Source organism: Achroia grisella, unplaced genomic scaffold (assembly GCF_030625045.1).
Source record: "Achroia grisella isolate CSIRO2021 unplaced genomic scaffold, CSIRO_AGI_Agris_v1 utg487, whole genome shotgun sequence".
Lineage (NCBI taxonomy): Eukaryota > Metazoa > Arthropoda > Insecta > Lepidoptera > Pyralidae > Achroia > Achroia grisella.
In genome coordinates, this window is record NW_026712891.1 from 330,716 (window position 1) to 340,655 (window position 9,940).

Here is a 9,940-nt window from a genome sequence, read left to right on the forward strand (position 1 = left end):
ATTTATTTATTTATACAATTTGGCGCCCATAATGCCATATTCTCGCCCATATTCTCTATCAGTTAACCGTTAGAGAAACGAGAAAGGACAAATCTATTATTTTTCCTATAATTATATTATATGTATTATGTTATATAAATATATGATCAAAGAGTCTCATCAATCTGTAAAGTATAATTTATATTATATACATTACTTAACTGAGTTATACATACATCACAAACCTTACCTGATAAACATTTCTATTAGATCAAATCTAAACAATATCTACCCCCAAGTCTTAGCTCATACTTAATAACTAATTTTAATATCAATGTACATATGAGTATCTGAATCAATAACCTTGTAGCTCCTTTTAATAAATTTACGCGTACGGAAATGTATTGCACAGTTATATTTATATAGAAAAGGAGAGAAAATCTCTCCTAATGACAATATCTAAAAGTAACATATAACTGATAGCAAAAATCTTTCATAATGCACATCGGAAAGCGTGAATCGCATTAATCAGTTATTAATTCAGTTATCTCAAGAATAATGTGCTGATGAATAATCACTTATTGATCATGAAATGAAATTAAATGACATGTCGTTGTCCCGTTACAGAAACTCGGTTAATAAATCAAAAGTAGGTTTTGGTTTAACTGTTCTGTTTTCTGAGATGCTTCATAATACCGTAGATAGTTTCGCTGCACATCGTTTTAATTTGTAAATGATTCACTCCATAATTGAAATAGGTAGATATGTAATAGTATAGACTAAAATAATAAGATAAAAAAGTAGTTTTCAAAATTATCGGTTAGGTTAACTTTACAGGAAAGATTGATATTATTGTATCGTATTTGCTATAATTGAGCTAGCTAACCCCGTAAACATTGTTTTGCCATATAAACTACAATAACTACTTATTAGAAAATAGGCGCTGGTGATAGAAGGGTGAAAAATTAGGGTTGTATGTATTTTTTATTATCACATTGTAAAAATATTTGCCCAAAAAATAAAAAAATAATGTTAGGGGTGGACAACCCTTATCACTCAGGGGTATGAAAAAAGATAGGAGCCGATTCTCAGACCTACTGAATATGCATATAAAATTTCATAAAAATCGGTCAAGCCGTTTCAGAGGATGGTAACTAACATTGTGACACGAGAATTTTATATAAATACCATTTAAACTGTACAAGAACAGACGTCAAATAATAGTAATGATCTTACGTATGAAAAAATAATATATTGTAGTAATACTATTATTACTGTTTGTAATTTGGAATGTTCAGTAGTGTTATAAAGTACGCAAACAATGTTAAGGAATTGGCTAATTCAATTAGGATAGTCGAGTCGGCTTCGTTCTGCTGAAGGCTTCTATTATTTAGCCAGTAGCCGACGAGGTGCGACAGGGAACAACTGTTTCAGTAAGCGGATCTTAAGTGGTTAAAGATTTTTCTAGCATCGATGACATAGAAACGAGAAACTTTCTTGTCGATCGAACACTGTATGGTGTCAAGTGCGGTTATCAAGCAACATAGTGGCAGGGCGGCCAGCAGCGGCGCGGTGAGAGCGCGGCCTGGTTGCGACCGGTCGGCCCCACTGCCAGCGCGCGCGCACAATCCGATCTGCGCCGCCGACGTCGCGACGCTCGCTCGCGTTGCGCCCGTGCCGTGTGCGCCGTGATAACGCATAACTACAGTTGCACTCGCGCCTCTCTACATTCGAATTCCGCAAATGAAGGACTATGTTGTTGTGCCGTACGTTCATGAGATCGCTGACAGTGTTTTACCGACTTTGATCATACAAACGTGAAGGAGGTTGCATTTACTTTTTTTTTAATTTTGGGTAAGTGTAAATTTTTAGTTGTGTTTAGACTGAGGTTTGTGTTGCGAGGAAAGTAAACGAGGTGAGGCAAATAAGACACAATTATGCAAGTACCCTTGTCGGATAAGGTCAGCAAGGTAGGCGCGTGTTGGTGCCTAATGAGATTAGGGGCGGCCAAGCGAGGCTGTGTGCGATCCCGACCGTCCCTTTTGTAGTCCGCGCCGCCCGGTGCGTACCCGTTGATCGTCTCGGCGGTTGCGGCGCCCGACAGACTCTTCCTATACAATATTTTCCCGCCCGCCTTTACCGTGTCTCGGTGGGCCACAGAGTGTTAGTGCAGTAGGTTAAAAATAGGATTTTTTCACATCTTCTATTAATATAAAAAAATCTATTCCTTTTAATTGCTTCAGTAAACATTTAATAATAAGAATTTATTACCTTATTGAATTACAAATAGTTTTTTTTAGTTTAGTTTAGTTTTACATATTTATATATTAATGTAATACAAACAATCTAATAGTGTGCAATACACTTTAAGCACTCGGTCACAATGAACAGTTTATAAAGTGGTGCGAACGTACAATGAAATCACCACTTGTTTATTCACATCACTCTCGTTTGCTCGACCTCTGAACACTGTTTACTTATCAGGTCGTATCATCTTTAATTTTGTCGCAAGACCATCCCAGAACATTGACATTTCCCACACCTTCGTAACGTAAATATTATCGAGTGCAAGATCCTCATCTCTAAAGTGAAAGCAATTGGTCTCACGAATACCGACGTCAATCAGTCACTGCTTTGTTCCCTTAATTAGACGATTCGGATTAGATAATCATTGGATTCAAAGCAAGAAAGTTTAATAGTTTCTGTTTTGTAATCGATTAACGAATATTTACACGAAACAAAAAGATTTGGAATTCGCTTTCTCTCGGTGGCATCATGATATGGGACGATTAATATTCATCGATGTTTAAACATTAAAACTTCATATGTTATCTAATATTATTATGGTAAATACCAGTTGCATAAGAATTAATACCCTTTTATTTGTTTACGTTCTGTTTTATTTGTTAAAGTATGATAATTAGGAGTCAGCGAACATAGGTATTGTTTTGAAATAGTATTGTCCTATACTTTTTATTGATGTCGCACATAGTTTTAATATTTATAATTAATATCAACCTATCAACAGGTTGTACAGAGATAACAGGTATTTAGATACGTGAAAATACATAAAAATTGGTCAATAATTAAATAATCTGATCGATGTTTTCTTCGTTAATCAGGTTTAATTAATACAGCATAAACATTTGTCTATTTTTTCTCTGTATGTAAATACTTTGTATACGACATCTATTCAATACTCTTACATGAGATCTTTAGGCATCTGCCTAAAGATCTCATGTATTACTTAGTATTATTAAATGGCTATCTAGCCATTTAATAATACTAAGTAATAAGTACTTAATTTTATCTTTGTTTTTAATATAAGCACGCATAGGCTTTCATAGGCTATGTAAGTTGTAGGTAAATATTTGCACATTCCGTACAGTAGGTACGAGTTACAATATTGAAAGCTTACATCACATAGCATAGTAATAGAATTGAATACCTATTTTATTAATATCTTCTGTAGAGGTCCAAACAGTGATGCATTTTTTTATGGAACATGATGAAACGTTGGGCGCATAAGAGATACTGGTGTATGCTGGTACTAAGTGGATTATAGAATAATAACAATGGAGTTAAATCAGTTAACCCAATCGCATGTAGGAATTAACATTGCCAGAAATGGAGTGACTAGTATCCTCCCTTTCTTTAATAATTAACACACTTGGTAGTAGTTTTACTGTTCATTTATTTTTGTAAATTGTATTGTATGGTCAGGAACCTCCAGTGAAATTAATATAATATGGATGTGTATTGTACATACACTTCAAAAGCATTTGGATGTAGATACCAAAATAATTGTTTGGCATCGATTTCATTCATGAGATCAAATATTAGTTTGTAGCGGTCTCCGCGGACAGCCGACGCGTAAAACAGGCTTTTGATATTGATGGCATCGAAATTGAGCTCATTGGTTAAGCACGGACAGTCTGACGGTATAGGATGTTAACCTTTTGGCAGAGGACCGCGGACACAGCGGCTCTGATGTCATGGTAACGATGCCACCGCCTACAATTATCTACTATATGCTTATATGAAAGTAGGTACAGCAATTTTAATTAGATATATATAAAATGTGTAACTAGATACGTGGTCTGTTTTGCGAACGTTATTTTAGTTTTAGAATTAATTTATTATAGTTAGGTTCGTATATTATAATAAATTAGCTTTAGTCGCAACCTACCTAATCTACCTACGTAAGGCAATAAAATGAGAACAACGAACCCTCATTTTTAAATGTTTATACTTTTTTTAAGAGGGTCCAGAATGAGAGCTTTGTATTTAAAAGTAGGCCTGCTAGCTTAGGTGGAGTATTATATAAAAGGTTTTTATTAGGATATTCCATTTTTTATTACATTTGTTGCTTCAGAATTTCTGGGAAAAAGGGAGAATCCCTATACGTAGATAAAGGAGTGAAATAATTTTGATTGAATAGAATTGATATTCTAGATTACATAAAAATATGCAATCTAATTGCAAGGCTCCTCCTTGAGGTAATTTTAAAATGTTGAGATTTTTATATTTTTAATATATATATATATTGTTAATAGATAGTAAGTAATTAATTCAAAAGTTTGTATTGTGCGGGAATGAAACTTGCGACAGTATGTAAACGAAGCAGTACTGCTAAACAGTTGCGGTTATCAGAAACACAAACGCCATTTAAAAGTCCTAAATCTCAGTAATTAATAGTGGTTTACACTTATTTTATAATTTTGCTAAGTAGATATCAGTTACTTATCATTTTATTAAACTTTTTGTCAGGTTGATACATTTAGATACTTTTTAATAAACCGTTAAAATTCGTATAATCAAATTGTGATCGGACTTTCATTTATCATTGGAGAAAGATTCCACGACAGTTTTCGCAATTTAGAGCTGTGTTTTAATCGAACTTGAAAGTAAAATTCGATTTGCAGAAAATATTTTTTTTGTTCTTTGCGATGATATATCGCCTGTCAGAAAACTTTGGCCCGACATGAATCCCGAAGGTAATGTTGCTTTTATCTAGTTTATTATAATTTACATTGCGGATTCGTGGGCGATATTAGACCGATATTGCTCTGCGGGAGACCGTAGCTTAATAAGACTATGAAATTATCCATGCTATTTAGTCCTCAGTATTTCTAAAGAATATTTTGTGATGTCCGTGACGTCATTCATTTCCGTAGGGGAAAATTTACGCCTTCCTTAACTTGTTAACTATTTCAACCATTTTGTACAGAATTTAACAATTTTTACGAAGGGATAATTTGCCAAATGTTACAAATATTTATATAAGTACGTTCAGATAGAGTACGGGACTAAATTTTTAAAGTACATGTAAGTACCCACAATTTAATCATACAATGAAAAATATATTACAATACTCATCATTAAATTAATCAATAAATAATTAATATTATTAGATATATACATATGTTTGATGTTTTCATGAAAATTACTTCGAGATTTTCTGTTTGGCTATCTTTTGTAGACATCCAACATAATCTAATTCAGAACATAAATCTTCCAGAAGTATATAATTTGGGCTATCGGACCTTGTGATCCGCGACTATCGTTTGTAGTGTCCTCTGGCCGCTCTTTCGGCGACATATTATCTAGATAATGTCTGGACCACTCGCCTTTTGTGGCAGCGCCTCGCCAAAAGTGAAGATTTTATCCGGTTTATTTCAATTTCGTGTTAGACAACCATAAAGTCCAATGTTTGTTGTAATCTATTAAATTTGTATTTATGTATAGACACCTACAGCTATGTTTATAGCCGGCTTATTTGTGGTAGGTACCTAACTTACATCGATTTATCTGGCGATATGTAAATGTCGCGCGCCGATGGAGTCATAAGTTCGAAAGTCAAAGTAAAAATTGCAAAATCGTATAGAAAATGTTATTTTTACATAATGTTAAAATTAAACAAGTTTAGAAAAGGAAGGTCTAAAATACATAACAAGTTTTTTATAAACACAATGAATATTATATAGTATTTATGAATAATAATTTATTTACATTCGAGGTATCAAATAATACTACAATTTATAATATATACTTTTGTATATATTATTATAAAACATGCATAATAGGAGTAGTAAATAATAGTAACTCGTTACATGTTACAATTTAATTTTAATAATATAAAATTACTTACTGTCCTGTTATTTATTTAAATAAGTTTTTTAATTTCTTTAAATTAAATCATATAGAAATTATTCTTTAAATTAAAAAACTTATTTAAATAAATAACAGGACAGTAAGTAATTTTATATTATTAAAATTAAATTGTAACATGTAACGAGTTACTATTATTTACTACTCCTATTATGCCTGTTTTAAAATCATATTGTATTTATTAATAATAAAGTTGTTACAATACATATACAATACGTAATCATGTGTACGAAACGTTGATGTTCCTGATGTTCTTTTAAGACACAAAAGGATCTTCATAATAGCCAAATTTAGGTATATAGGCAAATAATTTAGCGACATATAGGAATACATACATATTTTTCTAAGTACATATCATATCTTATTAAAGTATAAACCCTGTGTTACTTATAGCTTTATAATATATATATACGACTGACTTTGTAAACAGTACATGCATTGTATCAGTATAAATAAATGGGAATATTTTGCTGGAACACGCGGAGGTACTCAACACAGGCTAGAGCCATAAATAAGCGAAGCAATCAGTCGACGGCGGCACGTACTGGGGTGCACGTTCAAATGCTGCCTGTTACCAGTTACCATATCTATACTAGCGTCTTACACAATTCCGAGGATCACCTAATTAGATGTGCTACTGCGATTCGCCGCTAGTCTAGTTACTGCTGAAATAGCATTGCAGGGTTGCCGATCTTAAATTATTTGGCCTCGTAAAAAGAAGTAAAACCATCTCATTTATTAATTTAATTGGCTTAATAAATATGTATTTCTCTTATCATTGTACTCTAAGCGACTTCTACAGGTGAAAAAATCACAAATTAATACATACTTTTACAACGATCAGAGAGTCCTCTTACCAAAGCGCAAAAATCTCAACGTGTACGTGAATTCTCTTACGATTGGCATCCCTGTAGCTCGATTATATGTTACTACAGTTTTAGTTTTTACTGCATGGATGCGAAACATGCAAGGTCGTTGCGTCTCTTTTTGCTGCACTATGATAATTCGCTACATAATATATATTTTATAAATGTCAAAAAAACAATAGACGGGTACTGATGTAGTGTAATTTTCTGTTTGAAAAAGAATATAAAGTTGCTCAATAGAGAAATGATAGTTCCGTAAATAAGACCGTTTTCTTTTCAGTAAAAGTCTTCTCAGTAGGTATAAGGTAATCGTGTCATACCGCCTATATATTGTATAAAAATGAGAACATTAAGTTTCAGAAATACCTTCATTTTGACATAGTTTAATTTGAGGTAAACCTATTTAGACTACACTGTTTTTAACACATTCATACAGTACAAACCTCTGAGTACATATATTGGATGCTAAAATATATTTTCACTTTTACTACAATATATTTTTTAGATGTATCTTGAGACAAGTGCGCTCAGTAGAGTAAGTGTACCCGTTAGTAGAACAACTATATTTATATATACGTTGTTTTCTTAAGTACTTTGGTTCTAATAGGCGTCTTCGTAAGATTGATTCAACAATTTACGATCAATAGGTCACCTGCCAAAATCTTGACGATCCGTCTATTGTTTGAGTTCAGCAACCTTTTACTTGATTCATTTGCATCGGAGAAATTCGTTATCATCTCAAATATGGTGCATGTAATTATATTTTTTATCTTGATCGTGTGATAACCAGATAGCAATGTTTAACATAGCAGATAGTTTACAGTTTTTTGTTATCAGACAACATTTTTGATAATGTAACTGATTTTATTTGGTCTTATAAGACCTAGTTATATGGCCAAATATTAGAGATAAGACTAATGATGAGTAACAAAAGGTAACAGTAAGAATTTGAAAATTCATAACGGTTACTACGTCCCGTAAATCTACATTCCTAAATAACATTTAGTCGTATTAAAAGAAAGTACAATGTTTGTTGTAATTCAAGTTATAATATAGTACTCTATAGGAATACCAAGAATAAGGTAAGATTGGAACTGTTTTGTGATGTTAAGTGTTTATGTTTAGATATAGGAGTCTTTTGCCACTTTCCATTATGTGGTTCAACATATTGTTTGCTATTCTAGCCACATTCGGGATAAACCCTCCCTATATTTCTACTGAGTCTCGTCTGTAGTCATGATTTATAGTAGCAAACATACTGAAAGCAACAAGCGGTAAGATCTGTCCTTTATCCTCTTCATTTAATCATTACTAAGACTATAAGAGGGCAAATAGTAAATCCAGTTGTTTATAAAATATTACATTCAAGGAACACTATAATTTAGAGCAAGTACATATATATTAACCATGTGGTTTTTTTGTTCTAACATATGTTAAAATAATGACATATATTTAGAGGTAACTGTTGCTCAATTTTCGGCATTTGCGTTTCTACGTATAATAGATTTACGAGTATAAGTATGATAGTTAAAACAAAGGCAAATATTACAGTTCACCCAAATGTGCACTAGCTGTATAATTGGCTGCAGGCACTTAAGGCGGGTTTTAAATAAAATATACGCCAGATTACCAATGATAATGAATATTCATGCCCTATTTATGTTATATTATGAATAAGAAGAATACGCTTACGATATTATAATAATAATATTATAAGATGCGGCGTCCAATAACGATAACGGTTTTGTATATTTGCATCATGTCTTTTGTTATATTTATATATGCATTTTTTATTATTATTATTTATTTTACAGTCGCTAGTTTTATTATACTCGCTGCTATTATAATTTAAATTTTTAATAAACAAATAGGTAATAATATTGACGAACTCGGCGGTCTAGTGGTTTAGCACACCGCCTTACTTCCGATGGTCGCGAGTTCGATCCCTCGCACGGCACAAAAATTTCTGATTATGATTGTTTGTATCGGTCTGGGTGTTTCTATGTATAATATAGTATTTAAGACAAAAAATGTATCTATGTATTTGTATCAATTATCTAGTACCCATAACACAAGCTATAGCTAGCTTAACTTGGGTCTAGATGGCGAATTGTCCTGAGATATAATTATTTATTTATAATATATTATTTTAAAAGACGAGAGTAAATGAATATATAAAATATAAGAACAACATCGCGGAATGTTACAATTGTCTTAAAATACTGTAGAGAAACTTTGATACCTAACATCGATTTCCTTTCTCAATAATCTATACGTAGATCTATTATTCGGCTTGACCAAAGTACCGATATACATACATTGTATGTAGCATTAAAAAAATAAAACAATTTTCGATTATTTACTTAATTGTTGTTATTAGGTATATAAATGGAGCTCATAAATAGTATTACTTTATATAATTAATAAGGTTAATTATATAAAGTAATACTATAGTAAATAAAGCCTAAACTCAGATATCTGTGTTAGGATCAGGATACTACAAGTATCATATGGCGACCATTCAAATTCATCCTACTATGTCTTTTTAGAAGAAATAGTTTTTCCAGATTTTCTTCTGACTAGTTTAATTTAATGTGAGTATTGTTAGTATTCAATCTAAAATATTATTTTTCATAGTACAGTAGCAATTATTAAATATTAAATACGTCGATAGCTTTTATAGTACCGGTATCGTCTTTAAATTAATAATGTGTATTCAATAAACATGACCTATTGTATTGTAGTGCGATACGGTGTAAAGATTCAATTACGAGATATCTTCAAACAATACCATATTTGTATGTGATGCAGCAACGTCTCTTTGTTTACGCACGAATATCCACAGACAGACTTGAAACAAAAATGCTGACAGTGTTTGCACTCATTTTGTTTTAATTGTATGCAACCGAGGTCATTCGTGAATG